This window comes from Thermobia domestica, chromosome 8 (genome assembly GCF_964235325.1).
Source record: "Thermobia domestica chromosome 8, izTheDome1.hap1.1, whole genome shotgun sequence".
Lineage (NCBI taxonomy): Eukaryota > Metazoa > Arthropoda > Insecta > Zygentoma > Lepismatidae > Thermobia > Thermobia domestica.
Window position 1 is genome coordinate 246,002,335 of NC_137461.1, and position 17,438 is coordinate 246,019,772.

The window sequence follows — 17,438 nt, forward strand, 5'->3', positions numbered from 1 at the left end:
CCTAAAGTAGAACACTTGCAGTAATCCCAGATTAGTAGCATTTGCTCAAGGTAATCTTAAATTATGTATATTGCTAATGTCAAAATAAGCACACAAAAGTAGTTTTTGCGAGAGGTTCATAAATGAGGTATTAAGGAGGGTCTTCACCACTGTTTTGAGACGGCAAAGGAGAACCTTGTGTGTAAAAGACAAACACAATTTTTGTATTTTTAACCTGTATTTTTGTCTCACAAATAGATGGGAATGTGTGCATATGGGCATGCATGATTATGTAGCTGATATATGTCATGTGGTATTATACAAATAATGAAATTTCTTAAAGTAGAAGAGGAAACTTTAATGGTTCATACCTTATGTACACAATGACGTAGTTCAAAATCAGGAAATCTACAATCAGCACAACTTTAATGTACACGTTCTGTCTACCAAAACTTGTGAATGTTTTATTTCCTTCTCTCAAACTGAAGAATATTGCACTCACTAATTCCACTAATTCCCACAAGAAAGTAACCTAAAGTATTTACAAGAAGAACAGTATTTGTACTTTGGCTTGTGGATTCCAAAATTATGATTCAAATCATGCATGTGAGTATGAGCTTTCTCTCAAAAGAAGAAATATAAGTTAATCATTACTTTTATAAGATTGACCATCGTGTCATCATTAAGAATTCAACATGACTTACATCATACTGTATTATGAAATGTGTGAAACTATTGTATGAAACTGATTATAAACAGAAAGAATCTTCGATAGTCTGCACAAATTAAGAATTAACATACGGAACGTTTCCAATATTAAATACTTTAAACAAAATATTATTAAATCATTAATATTTCTTGATAATATGTCACCGATTGGAAATCTCTTTTCAAATAATGGAGATTCACTTTACAATAAATTTTTTGTTTCGTACATCAATTGCACAGTAAAAGCCTCTTTCAGTGCTTCGCAGGTTTAAACGGTGCATAAGTTTGGTAGCATCGGCTCAGACGTTTGTGATACAAATAAAAATACCGTGCATGATGTAATAAAGATACAGCAGTTAGGGGTTCAAATACTTTGTGAATGAATGAACATCAAGTCATTATTGCTTAAGTCCTGAGTTACAAGACACCTCTCAAAAAATGTGACAACAACTTCGAAAATATTATGTACTAAAATCTGTTCTTGATTAAAACCATCCTAGGTACTATTCAATGGGAGGTACATCAATTAAATCTTGATTTTGGTTCTCTATAGCATACTCCCAAAATATAGGATCAAAATTTGTAGCAATGAATTTAGAAATTACGTAGTCTAAACGAAACTATTTGAGATATTATAGTGGGATATACAGCAACTTTATCAGAGTTAGAAACATTTAATCATATTTTGAAATAGCGTATATAATGTAAGAACACTGAACGCACGTGATAGACATGTTTCTTGTATAGTTAGTTTCCAAAGTACGTTTGAAATACATTTTAAGTGACGATTCATGGCAGTTGATAATTTGACATGTTTCACATACGTTCACATATCAATTATCTTACGTAATTAATTTTAATTGTATGCTTAGATTACATTTTACAAGATTTTATGAATTGTTGTTCATAGCGACTTAACGATATCTATTTTAATATCACATTTACATATTGATTGTTCTCAAAATCTACCTTTAAGACAGTATTATAAATTGCAACAGTGCTAAACTTTTATGTCTTTTTCTAATATGATGCATGCGATCTAATATATATATATATATATATATATATATATATATATATATATATATATATATATATCTTCACTTATTTAAAGTTCGAAATTGAAACCTAATAAGTGACTGACCGATTGATACACAACACTAACTATCGCACTGCGAATATCATAGTTTCTTGTCTAACTAATTGCCAAAGGACATTGAAAAAAGTACTTTTTAAGTGCAATCTACTTACCTGGTTATAGAAAGGTGCATTTACCTGTGATTAGAAAGATTACTTTTACAATAAATATAATTAACAAGTTTAAGATTAAGTAACGTTAATATTCTCGAATACAATTCTTAACGTTCTGTATGTAATTCTAAAGGTTATTTCCAGAATTCTTCTTTTCCTATTTCTAGTTGATATATTAAAAACATAGTTATAGAAAATTATCAATTTATAATTGATTATTTAATAAAATTATAAACAGTTCGTTTTGATTTCTTTCTATTTTTATTAATGGGATTTATTACAAACTTAGCTGTAGATAAATGAACAAAGATTTGGTGCACCGTTGATACTTTATCTTCGAAAATATTTGTTTAAATTTTTTAATTTTTGTTTATTTGTGCATTTACTTTAGAGCAATATTTAGTAAATCTTTTTAAAATGTTTAGTTTGTAAAACAGTTTTGATTTGAAAACTTTGTTAAATAAACCATTTTTACTCAAATATTTTACGTGTAAAAATTTGATCTTTAAATTTTGTAACGAACCTTATGCCGCCGATTGCTTGACATCTTTCTTAATATAACTTAAATCAGATAAATATTTATTAAAAACAGACAAACTATCTAGAAATGTGACACTATTCTAGTTTCTGCCAAATAATTATGTGAAACATCCCCCAATATGTAGGCTTCAAATCTTCCAAATGCAAGCTTCTAATTCCAAACTATGAATCATAAATTTATCAAGGTCTGAATCAATTATAAAATTCAATCTCCTTCGCTGTAAATATAAACAGTTACAAGATACAATTTGAAATAAAAGAAAATATTTCAATGTGATATTTATTACAAACCATTAAGTATTTTTTAAAAAAACTAGGAAACAAACAAACAACAATAATTTAAACTCAATTAATGATTTGATTAATATGTAAGCTTGAAATACGTTTAAATGCAAATAAACAAGAATTTTAAACTGTTTGGAAAGTGTAGTTAAATGCACAAAATTACTGTCTTAAATAATTCAATAATATAAAAACAATTTGATCACTCTTACAATTTCCAAGGTCGCTCAGTCTAAACCGAAGAAAAAAGTCTCAAAAAATATTCAAATTTTGACCACGACTTTACCAAAAATTCTAAATATCGCAAAAATTTCAACACCAATAAATACGTGAAATCAAGAACAATTATATAATTCGACGCCGAAGAACTAATCTTAAAAAGAATACTGAAAAATGAAAAATTAATAGAATAAACAGGACTCTGAATATAACTTTTTACCTCGTAAAATTATGAATAAAGGAAGGGTCTAAAAGCAACGTCTTTCGAATTTTTTTTCTAAGCTAAAACGTCTAGATATTTAATAATCTAATCAACTAACTACTTATGTTAATAGGGAAAAATATTTTCTGAATTAATATAACCAGGTATTCCAGGAAATGAGGTTTCATTATCTTCTACTAGGTTTATACTCACCCTTCTAGAAACTGCCCCACTCAGTCCTGGATATAGTCTGTCGTCTATCACCTCTACATGACTCAACCCAATCCGAATTAGAGTAGTTAATAATACAAAACTTGGACGAAAATCCGAAACTGTTATGAAACGTAGAACAAAATGCAAAAGATAATGTCAAAACGGTTGCTCCTATTTTCTTCGAATTGTTTCACTCTATTAACAGACAAAGCTCAGTAAAAGCGAAAAGAAACATTTAAACTCGTGTTCCTTTCTATTCCTCATGACTTCCAAGAGCAGGCAAACAGATGTATCCAGAAGAACATTCGATGCAGCAACTGCAGAGCGATAAGCTCCCGAGAGCCAAGCAAGGCAGCCGTCCACGCGCAAACAAACAGACACAACGTCATACGAAACAACCTTGAAATTGTAACCTTACAAACCTGCTTTTCAAGCATTCGCTCTTTCTTTCGCTACAAAAAATTTTACTCTTTTTAAGGGAAACAAAATAGAATTTATTAATCAAGGAATAATTAACATTCTCATTTAAATTTTTACAGAATAAATGTTTATACATTTTTCGTTCTTCTTTTTTTGTTTTTTTGTCCATTCTTCTTTTAAACGTCTTGAAACCAGCACACACAGGGTGATCCAAAGTAACCCTTTGGAAACTCGGCAGCTGCAACTCCATGTAGCATACTATGGAATGCTACAACTTGCTTGGTTCAAAACTTTTAGAAGACGATATGATGGAATAGTTTTTGACATTGAAATAGTTTTGTACATTGAAAAAACTTGAAACGTTCTTTTCAAACTCCTTTATATACATTAAAACATATTTACGAGAAAAGAATAGTTTGCAAATGATTCTTTTGTTCTGAATTCGGGTTAATTTATTCTTTTCAATTACAAATTTGCGTTGCATCTAAGCATAATTTCCACTTTATAAACATTTTTGGGCCAGAAATCTGGAAACTCTAACTAATGTTCCTTAACATTATAAAGTCTTCATACGGGTAATACGATTAATCAGGTCACAAGATTTTCACCACATTGGTTTGTAAAATGTACATAATTGTACATAAATGTATCGTTCAAAATTGTACCCATCATAATGTGTTCATAGTACTTAGTTTGAGATTCTAAAAATAAGCGAAATATTGAAGTAATTTACTAAGCGTAATAATTTACAACTGAATACATTTTATAAAATCTTGTGACTTTTATTGATTCTAGAAAGTTCTAATTTGATTTTATCTTAAGGTTATGTACCCAAGAAAGTTCAAATCAGAGACAATAATTATATTATAATCAGAAATTGTGTATACATATTCTACAAAAGAGTTATACTAGAGAGAGATCATAAATTCAATGTTAGTACTATATCCAATAAGGAATCATAACACCTTATCGTGGAATGTAGTGATACAAACATTTCTGCTACTAATAGAAATTATGTTGAATTTTAGAAATTCAAATAGGTAATGCTGAATGCAAACTTATATTTTATGATTTAATGGTGACACTAACACTTCTCGCACTATGATCAAGTTATTTAATAAAATTTAAGCTCATTATCAGATTATTGGATCGACACCATTCTAGTTGAAAACGTGTGTATCGGTAACATCAAATGTTATGAGGAGTTCCTGTTCGATAGCTACTATATACAGGGTGTTAATGAACTATACCGACAAACTTTAAGAGGTGATTCCTCACATCAAAATAACAGATAAAGTTCATATGGACCTATGGCGAAAAGTTCATAGCTTCAGAGTTAGGGCTGTCCAAAATTGTGGAAAACTTAAATTGTTATAGGCCCTATTTGGAATTCGAGAGACTGTGGATGGTGGTTCTTATCAGCATAAATGAATTCATGCATATGCAATCCCAAAAATGCATATTTCATTAAGGTTCAATGGGTGTCGAATTATATCTTGCAGTGTGAAAGTCACAGACGTGCCGTCAACCGAATTTTGAGACATGCTCTGACTTTATGATTCGTCCAAACTAGGCAAATGATAAGCCTTGGTAGCAATGAACACGGAATTCTTTAGCCCGATGTCAGAAGTGTTAAGGATTGTCAGCAGCGTGGTCTCTCGTACTGGGGAAAACGCATTCTGCGATGTGCGTCTTTCACGCTTATAAGTGAAGAAAACTTGAAATATACCGTGAAGAAATACATATCATCACACGTTATTGCGAACACAGAGAAACATGGAGCTGCCGATTCCTACCTCTTTTGCCTTTCCTCCGACGCATTGGATGTCCATTGTTCTCAAAGTTTATCTTCTGCCTAGTTTTAGCCCTTCTTAAAATCATAGTATATCTGAAAACTGTATTGCAACATATTTGAGAATTTCACCCTGTAGGGAATAACCTTTACACCTATTTTCAATTGATGAAATATGCACTCTTGGATTGTGTATGCCTGGCATCCGTTATGGTGATAAGAACCACCATCCACAGTCTCTCGATTTCGAAATAGGGCCTATAACAATTTGGATTTTTCGACATTTTATACGACCTTAGCTCTGAAACTATGCATTTTTGACCATAGATCCATATGAACTTTTTCTCTTATTTCGATGTGAGGAATCACCTACCAACAGCATTATGTCAATCATACACACATCGATGATGACTTCAGTTTCCCAGTTCATTCATCATGAAGCATATGAAAATTACTTCAGTTCTCAATGTAGTTTCATAAACGATTTAGGTATTTCAACACTTTACTATGAAAATAAAATTATCTTTTTTGTGCTAATAATTATTGTTGTATGTGTTTTCAGTCAGTAGTCTATAATTATTCTCTAGATTTCGTAAGCCTTCACTTATATACCAATTTTGCATTTACAATTCTAAATATATATTTCGTAGTCGTAAATTGTTCTGTTTTGGTTAAGAACTATTACAATAATTATCTGTTAGTGAATTTATGATCTAATACGCATAAAATTACAAGAAAATCATAGCTGCTAGTTTTCACTCTGACTTACACATGTACCTTCTTTGAATTAGGTTACCTATATGCTCCATAAGGAAAACAAAGGTAGAAATTCCCAAACCAATTCCTAGTAACACATAAACACCGGTAATGTCATACGTTGTAAGTGGTCGTAGTGATTCTTCAGTAATTTTCTTGAAAAGCTTAAACATTCTCATTTCTCGTTCGGCTTCTAACTCCCAATTCAAGAGTAGTCCCGATTGTTGCACGTATCTTAGCAAGTGATTAAATTGCTCTACAAGAGGCCAGTTTTTGGAGAAGTAAAATCCGCAGTAGAATGATTGTAAGGGTTCTTTCATCACCGTAAGGTACTGTATGTATCCATCCTTCAGAAAATCTTCATATGTAATTACTTTAGACGGATACTGATCGCCTTGAATAGCAAGTTTTCCCTGTTTCACCAATGAATTCATTTCCTCGACATGCTTCATAACTACGCCCTTTCTACCTACGGCTTGAATCAGTGAGCTAGGTGAATCTACATAAACATTAATGTGTACTTCCCAGTAGGTTGCCCAAGGAATTTTTGAATTAATGAAATCTTCTATTGTCTCTATACTCTTTTCGTACTTGGGAATCGTAAGATAGGATACGAGTTTACAGTTGTAGGCTGTGTTAAACCGAGTAGATACAATACACATTGACAAGATTAAATATCTTGTCACAAAATATTGTGCATCTCTAGTTCCTAAACCGACAAGTATAGAGATGGAATACAAAGGGGAATAAGTATATTCAGCATAAGGAGTTTGTATGTTTGAAGAATGGTGACGAGTCACAAACGTAGAGAAAACGTAGAAAAGGATAGAATTGCACAAAATGAAGGAAACTACACTAATCCAAACTTCATGGTTGAGAGGAGAAAATACTGACCAAATATTCCACTTCACGTTCGGATTGGGGACAAGAAGCACTGTAGATCCTTGAATAATGAAGTCCGAAAAGTCATAAACATTTCTGAGAAATAACATAGGATTTACTTGAGGAATTCCTACTTCATATTTTCCACTTACAAGCAAATCAAAATAAGTTTCGTTATTTTCATCCTTGTCAAAATATGTTCCAAAAGCTTTAATTTTCAATGTGGCGTTGTAATGGGCACAAAATTCTGTTAGTAATCTATAGTCCATACCGCCGTAGGATAACGATTTGACTACAGTACGCGGTGCACCGTGTATAATTACAGTTTATACAACTCTTCTTCTTAAATCTATTAACCTTGTTCTTATATGTTTTTCGATACTCACATTAAATGTGTCATTCTCCCAGATAGCAATACTTCGAAGATGATTAAAATCTTCAATAGACGGGGACCATAAGATGTATTGACCCAGAAACTCAGTTGATTTTAGTACGTACATGTAAGGATAGAATTTCATGAAAAAACAATTTTCTCTGCTATCAGGATCGTGAAGTATGTTATCCATAAGAAAAACTAGCTTCTTAGGTTTCCTTTGGAACGACTTCTTATAACTGTGATGAAAACGAGACAATATGTGACAAACGTTAAGTACTGAAAATACAAATGTGTCGCATCCCTGTTCCATTCCTTCAAGAAGATGTTCTAAATCATCCGATCCGCTCACGTTTGCATATGATGAATATATTAAAGGCAAGAGTAAACCTGATTTTGTTTCATACATATTTCTTTGCATTGTGATTGTCTGTTCCACGAACATTGTACAAATTGTGCTGTAAAATCCTTGATCCATCATCGTGAGCGAAGGTTCATGAATATTCCATCCAGAAAATCCATTTGATATTTCCAGCTTTGCGTAACCTCTTGCAAGATAGATAACTGTTAAAAGTAAGAGTATCGCCATCTTTATAATCTGAAAAAAGAGCCAAAAATTTTGTTGGTTAATAAACATTTGTTTTATACGTATTCAGTGAAGTAAAGTAAAGTGTTCCATTCTAAAATTAGCAATATTATTCATTTATTTCTTTCTAGTGTGACACTTTACGTGATAAGATATTATGTTATTGCAAGTGATTTCGAATTGGATTATTACAGTAAGTTCGGCAAGATGTTTTACTATATTACCTAGATTCATTTGTATAATATTATGTATCAGGTAATTGCTAAATTGTTTGTAAACAAAGAAAGAAATTAGGTGGGGAATATAGTTGAATTATACGCGTTACGTTACAATTAAGAAATTCCTTCATTCCCAGGTACTGGAGAAGTATCTCATTAATTGTATAGATCACGAAACATGTTTCCCACTTCTTCGCAGAAACTTCAACGTCAGTCAGAAAATATTCAAGCGGAACGATAGAATATGAGCTGCATAATAAATATTTGAGAGTAGATATTGAGGTGAGTGTAACAAACATATTAGGACGAAGCTAAGATTGAACGTACCTTATAATGATAAAACATACAAGGTATAAATTAATATAATAAAATTAGGGAGGATATTCCTGACGCCCAGATCAGCAAAAAAAAAAAAACTGTGATCATAATGCAAGAGACGAATTAATGCTTGTCTTACTTGCTTGTCTATTTCAAAATTCAAAACCGTTTCCTACGCAGTGCACACTTTTAATATTTAGTATTTATCTGGGGTGATTGAGACTTATTACGAAAGATGTAATAATTTAACACTACTTACTGTATTCTTGCTTAAATATTTTATTGTATCATTTCAGCTGTGTTTTTTTTTCTCTCTAGAAACTTTTCCTGTTCTCTGCTGTTTTCTTCTTCAAATCGGAAAAGTAACGTAAATAATGTAAATTGACGCTCAGTGATAGTTGAAACTAATTACTCTGTTCTTTGTGAAGAAAATATTGATTTATCGTGTTGTTAATTAATACAAGCTGTATGCTTTGAAATAATAACTATGCTATATTTTGTGTGTAATCGTAACAAATAATATGCCATTGCATTGCACAACAGTACAAGCGTTTAAGAGTCAAACACAGTTATATTTTTCGATAGACTCTGTAATTGACTGACATTAATAATCTCCTGACAAAAGTCAAAAAATATTTCTTTTTGAAGAAACATTTTCACAACTTGTTCGTGTTTCACTTTCATTATCATCATTTTATTTCATTATTTCCTATTTAACTAAGGAGTTATATTTTATGAGCGACTCGGGCAAATATAATGCTAATCCCCACTTTCAGAGAAATTGATTGTGATGTAACCCACTAAAATATGTAGATGCTATTTCAGATTGTAAGTTCGTGGCAAAATATCTACAGCATTAGAGTTTAAATTCATTGTTTGTTCATTCCTAACAACCTAGGAAACAAAGCTAACTACTTCGTGGCACTAATCACTCCAGGAAAAAACCTCGACGTTCTCTCGTTCCATACCTTTTTCAAGCAAAAGATTCATAGACCACGTGACTACAAACCACAAATTTTGCACCATGAGTAGTGTGAGAATGAGATTCTCCTATTTTCCCTTCTCATATCTTCCTGAACTTGAAAGAAAGAGGAAGAAAGAAAGAAAGAGATGAGAGTAATAAAAGCAAAATAAAACAAAACATGAGATCTACAAAAGGAAATAAAATGCACTTGTAAATATTGCCAAATCACGCATGTGCTTGTGATTCGGGCTGCGGTATACTTGTATGAAAACTATGGAAAAAGTGGGAGAATTTGGAAAACACAGAATCATTGCTATGCACCAGGCGCAACTGCAAATGAACGAATTATTTGTTTATGTAACTTATGTTTTCCAGTAACGCAGTAGAGTCGGCACAACATTTTTCAGAAATGTGGAGAGAATTACATTTCAGAAGGTTCTAGATCTTGACAGCTATAACAGAAGCGCCACGAAGATTGTTCTCTCACATTGCACGGTAACATGGAAGAAAAACCGTGATTCACTGTAGTTTTGGTGTAAACTAAAATTTACATATCACATTGAATTAATTGATGCACAGTACACAATCGAAGTAATTGGTAGATTTGAAATGAACAATTATGTTCTATTATTTAAATACTGAAAGGATACAAACATGAAATACATAGCAAAGATCTTATTACGAAATAAATGATGCTGGTAAATATATCTGTGTATTTGAATTTGATTATAGAGATTATCCAAGTCTTGATTACCATATAATGGTTTTGTTCCAAGTACAGAAACGCATAAGTAATTCTATTCCTGAGGTATTATCCTTCATTATCGCGCCGCTGTAACAACAAACTTCTTATCCAGTAAAGGCCAAGTAATATGTGTATATATTTTATCATATTTTGCACTAATGTTTATTAAATACATAATATTTATTTATTTTATTCCATCATTAACTTATTCGTATTCATCTTTCAGTTATTCCTATTAACTTCATATTGAGCTTTGGAACTCATTAATTAGACTTGGCAAATGACTTGACTTAACGTTGTTGCATAATCATAATGTGACGTAACCTAGATAACACCAATTTCCAAGATAATGATACTGTTGCTGAAGCGTAATTAACCTAATTTCTTATAAGACATTCCAATATTTTTGACAACACAAACAATATGATTAATCATAGTAATCTCTACATCAAACAAGATAATAAGTTTATTTTCCAATAGATGGGTTTCCAAATAGTCTTCCTTCCATCCAAATGTATCGTCAATCTACGAAATTTTATGGCTTAATTATATCTGACTTCTTCACAACATAATTTAAATAAAGGTTCTAAATTGAAGGTGCACTGATTTTGAGGAGTAAGGGCCTAAGTCCTACAATTAATTTGTTTAGCTGCTCAGCTTGTTTAGGTTGCCACAACTTTAAACTATTTTATTGATACGATTACAGTTTATATAATTAACAATTATTTTTAATTGTTACCCGAATTTTGTATTCGCCGTTATTAGTCTCAAAAGACAAAAGTTAATTTTTTTCATTAATTTCATATGCAGAAGCCTATCATCTTTCTTCTGTTATCAGATCGTCGCAGTGGCAGTAATCACGTCAGGATAAACTTCCTTATCAGTGCCAGTATCAGAGTCCTCCTCCTCTACTGGAGCCAGAAAAATATAGACCACGTTACTACAAACCACAACTTATATACCATGGGGAGTCAGAGGATGAGGTTAGCTTAATTTCCCTTCTCACATCATCCTCAACTTTAAAGAAAGAGGAAGAAAGAGTGAGGGAGACGAGATTGACAAAAACAAAATAATACAAAACATAAGAAAAAACAGAGGCAATTAAATAAAATGAACGTTGATTAATCACCCATGTGCTTCAGAAGGAGCATACTTTCATGAAAAAATGTAATAAATGAGAGAATCAGGAAAACGTAGGAACATAATTACATATACTAAGTGCTATATTAAACATATTTATTTTAACAAATAAAAATACTTGGAAAAATCAGAAAAGTACTTGCAAATCTAAAATAAAATTGAAAGAAGAGTTTACTTCTCTATTGTTTTTTCTTGAAGCAGTAAGTTACATGGTTAAATGAGACAGAGATAACATCTTTGAGATTCACAGTTATTCATCATCGGAAACTGTCGAATGTAAGAACTCTAGTTCCCGATTAGGGTTCGAACCCAGAACTATAGCACCAGAAAGAACACTCTATCGATATAGCTACCCAGACACTGATAGCCTCATCAAATAAGCAATCATAAAACACGTACTTACTTATTGGCGTATAACTACGTTTCTGCGCTAGGAACGATTCAAATTAAGTGTTTTGATCATGTTCGTAGACCATGATGACCGCAGCGTTATACAGTAATTCGTTAGTAAATCATTAGAAACCACAGAAAGTTTAGTCATTCTGAGTCAATTCCATACTTAATACAATATGTTTATAATCATTAATTTCAACATTGACATTAGAAAAGTATTTGAAAAAGAACTTTGATAGTTATGGTATTGGTAATGGTAAAAATGATTCAATGCAGGTTAATTTTGACTATATACATGGTAGGTGAAAAAAAGGTCCCATAACTTATCACTAACTGGTTGCAAAAATTTAATTCATAGTTAATCGAAATAAACAATAAGACCTTCATACACCAGATACTGAACAATACTAGTAGTAAGCGGGATTCATATCTTGCAAATAATTATAAATTTGGAATGTATTTGTCTTTGATTAAAGTGACCAATCTATGTTTTCCATCTAAAAATAATGGAAGATAAAACAAAACGTTTGGTTCCCTTTCGCGTGGAAAATTAGGAAAATATACTGTACTTTTTAGGTAACAGATCGATAAAACATGCTTACCTAGGATTGTTTTTTAAAGATCGAATTGAAATATTCTTAACTATCATTAATTACCTTAGTATATTCATCAATATTCAAGGTAGTTAATACAACATATAGCACGTAATCCTTGTGATCCGAATTGTTAGTTGCCTTCGGAAAAGTGCAAGCAGTATATTTTGTACTTGCTCTTTAGAAGCACTTGGAAGAAAATGAATTTACTAATGAGATGAGAAAAGTGCTTAAATGGACTTAACTGAAACTTACTGTTTACTAAGCTTGATGCAAAATAACTATCATTACATAAAATTAATAACTCCCATTTTTTAAATTTTGTTTATTAACCAAATGGATGGCAAGTACTTTTAAGAATTGGAAATTCAAATTGCTGTTCCCATTACATTACGTGAGTGAATAGGTGTAACTTTTTGTATAACGTATATGGGCTCTCACTTGAATTACTAAAAGGAGTGTCATTTCTAAACTCTATCATGTTTCTATTTAATTTGGGTAATTCCTTCTTATAAATGAGAAACTTGTTTACAAGTTCTTCAGTTGTTTACAGCATTCTTGTTTTCAACTTGTAAGATTACTTACAATATTGACAACCCAGCTACTCAGTGCCTAGTTGGGGATTCAAAGTTGAGTGCAACTGGATGCCTTCCACTCACCATCTAGAATGAGTGGGATAAAATTTGATATTCTTTTGCGAGAGGTTTCTTATTGGAGATAAAATCAAATAAAGATACGTCCACTTCATTAATTTGATATCACTGTATTTCTCTGAATTATGAGTTTACTGTAAGATTTCATAAATCATGTAATGACGGATATTAAGAACAATTTGCCAGACGGGTATAGAAACGGTCAAGTATTGAGCCTTTGAGCCCTGAGTCGGTGCAACACATACCTGGATAATTTGGTGTAGTTCCCACGATGCTCTGGCGTCGAACTTAGCTCCTCTCTGCTGAAACTCCTTACTGCTGAATTACGAGGACGAGCATTGAGGTATGACTCCTCTCGATTGCTTCTCTCGGCGTGATAATCTCTGGTGTTAGAATGATGTCGTATATGAAGTATTTCCTTCTGCGGTCATCTGGCTGACTTGCGACTATAAACTTGGTTCTCCAAGAACTCGAACCAAGGACTGGTCACTAAGACTTGCTCTCTAGAACTTCTTCTCGGACTTCCTCCCCAGGACTTCTTCTAGGACTTCTCCTCTAGCACTTCTCCTCTCTCATCCTCTGGTTTTGTTGAGCTTCGTCCAACCTCCGTCGTCTGCTTGTCGTCTGCTTGCGGCACGTGCGACACCGTTTTCACATGGAGAGACAAATTCCTTCCATGTGTCAAGACTCAAAATTGCAACCCTCGACACGCTCTGATTTCCCGATTCTAAGCAATTTCCGCATATCCGTAATTTCGTGAAATTCGTGAAATCTTACAGATTCACTTGGTACAATGTATAGAATCTGGCTAATGCGAGGATAGACACATTGTCAACATTTCCTTCCTACATTGCCAGACTCTCAACGAAGACATTCTTACTCACATTTATTTACAACAGACTGCTGACACAGACATTAGCAACATCGTGCAACTTGCATTATAATCTCATACACAACATTTAATTACCTTAACCTTAATAAATGATTTTTATGGCGTAAACATGAAAACGGAATCAAAAATATACAAAATAATTTACTCGAAAAACGAGTGCTGCTACATGGCCCCCCTTAAAATCTTGGTTGCTTCGCAAACCAAAGTAGACCTCGTAAGAGGGCGATTTTCCATAAACACCCTGTACATCATATAAACTGAATCAGTATTGAAAATAAATATAAATTTGAAATTAAATGAAATATGTATAATTATGCAAAAAAGTTATATAAACAATAATTAATATTCCTTCACCTAAAAATATATATATATTTAAATCTTTAATCATTTACTTAATTCCTATAATTATAAAATACAAAACTTCAAAATGTAATCTGGCAAAGTATATGCTCACGACATCTAGTGAGTTTTCGATGAAATACTTGCTCATCACATTTGCCCAAGAGTGGTTGTGCATCATTATATGCTCATTTATAAGTACTCTTGGTTAATTCTCTCTTCGCAACAACGCTTTTAGAGTTTCATGTTACAAAAATTTCCACTACTCTGTCTGTCCATACGTGCCAACCAATGAATTTATTGGCCGTATCAGTACTGGTTCAAAATCATTTATTTCCACCGCTATTTGATTGGAAATCTAAAAACAAAAACTTGTAACATAGTAGTAAACATAGTAAGTTAATATTTTTACATAGCACTGTATAAAAACTGAAAATATAATTGTTTTATTTTCATCAAAATTTTAGTCACTGATATTTTAGAGTGGACGGAAATAAAATCTTGCCGCAGGGCGTTGGATATGCTGCTGAAAGTTCCAGCTTGGTAACTGCAAGATCATCATTTTTCGACCAAGGTTAACTTGACTTCCTTTTCTGCCCTTCTGTTCGCGCGTCACTCTTGTACGGATAACACTGGATGTTAATATTCACTACCAATTATTTCGTTATTTGTTTTAAAACACTGTATTTTATAATACAACTACATCGCACTATGTATAAGAATTTTCTTATCCGTGCCGAATGTTTATTGGATTCACCAAAATTGTTCCAATTCTTGACCTCTACTTGCGGGATTTCGTGCGGGATCTCGTACACTTCACTAGTGTTACCAATACTCAAAGCTCATGCTACTACTCAACCTTTCTTTACTCAATCTGGCTGTTCCGTTTGCGATTGAAATATTTAAAATGTGATAAAATATTAAAAAGTGATAAAATATTTGAAAGTGATAAAATATTATTGGATAGTAAGTGATATATTCTTAAATGGATATAATTACTTTATGAACACTACAAAGGATTACATTATGGACTAATCACAGGATTAATCATCTATATGGGTAAGTACAAAAAAAAATTTACACGCGAATATATATTTATTTAACTATTATGTATATTTACTTATTCTTAACCTACAATTATTATTACTCCTATCACTTGTTAACTGCATACAAAAATTGATTGCGATTCAGGGAAAATGATGGATTTTACATTTCCTTAAAATCCTGAAGGCCTTGGTTGTTAAATACGGCTGCCTGTCTAGCCGTATCATCCCAATCAAAATTTGGCTACAGCTAGCACATTTATTACTAACTATCTATATGGTTTTATAAAAATCTGACCGTTTTTTTTTCAAAATTTCAAAAAACTTGATTCTTCTTCATACTCGAATTATCGTGACGTGATTTTTCTTTCAAATTGTAGACGTGACTATTCATTTTACTAGATTATAACAATAGACTTCTTATTTATTATATTATATTTATTATTTATTTATTTACTTCCCTAATTTCGTCTAGGGCTCATTTCACTATTAATTACTATATTATTACTCTCTATACTTATTATTATATTAAAATATTAAATTATTATATTATTTAAATAATGCCAACAGGGCCTATAGCTTGTGAGAAGGAATTCCTCGAAGTGAGTTCAAAACTGCTTCATATGTCCAACTCAAATACGTACTAAATCTTTTCAGGGCTTCTCTTGTGCAGGAAAAACGTCTGCATATCCCCGATAATATTTCTCTTTTTCTCTCTATACTCATGCGCTTTATTCATATATCATATTCATCTATTTATATTCTTAGAGTACTCTTAGCGCTTAACATATGCATAAATATTCTTCTTCTATATATATTCAACGATGCATGCTTAATTCTCTGTAAAATCACTATTTACTACTATTCTTATTCTTATTTATTCATTTAATCATTATTTATTATTATTATTATTTCACTCTTCTTCTCTATATCCACCTTTATTATTATTAAGTCTACGTTATAAATCTACAGTTATTTATTTCTATTTACGTCTAACATCATTAACTATCTACTTTTTAAAATCTATCTTCTACTAAAATTTCCTTCTTCTCACTACTCACATTCCTAAAACCAGCTCTTTTCCTCTTTCCTCCTAACTAACACAAATGAAAAGATTAAACTAGACAAATTTCTACATTATAACTACGAGAATATCGCTATATTCTGCTTTTCTATTTTAGATGCACTCCTTACATCTATTACCATTCTGACTATCCTACCTATTCTCTAGGATATCGAACTAATTACTTCCTAATTTATTACTATCTTAATTTTTAACTTACGCTAAGGCACTGGCTAAAAACGAAGGAACTCACCAAAAAAAAATTTGCACTGCTTTACACGTGATGTACGAGTCAACTCCTGTGTCTCTTTTCAACAATCACGGAAGACTTATGTGGCTCAATAAATAAAATATTCTCATCGAAGTTTGGTAATCGCCCAATTCAACTCGAAGAGAATGGGATTTCCTTCCTAATTAGAGTTTCCCCTAATGAAAGGTTTCGCCTAATTATCAGGGTTTCTTAATTTTAACTTATGTCTAGATTAAATCTACTTCAATTGCATCATTCATTTCTTTTTTTTTTCCTTCTTGCCTTTTCTTAAATCTAATTTCCTAATGCAAAACTATTAACAAAATCATTCATATTTCTTTTCTTTCTTTTGCTTTTCTTTTCTCCATAGTCTTTCCTACTTTTACTCTACTTATTACGTCACTACATTAAAATTATATGCCGTAAAGACATAATTCACTAAAAACCAATTGATAGTCAGATTTTTACTTTTCTATTTCTACTAATAATACTACTATAAATTCCCATATATATACTAATTTCCCTATTACTAAAATAAACTAAATCATTAACCTAACTGAATACTTAAAACATTGACAATTACTAATAATATATTCTATACACTTTTATTTTACGTCTTCCTAA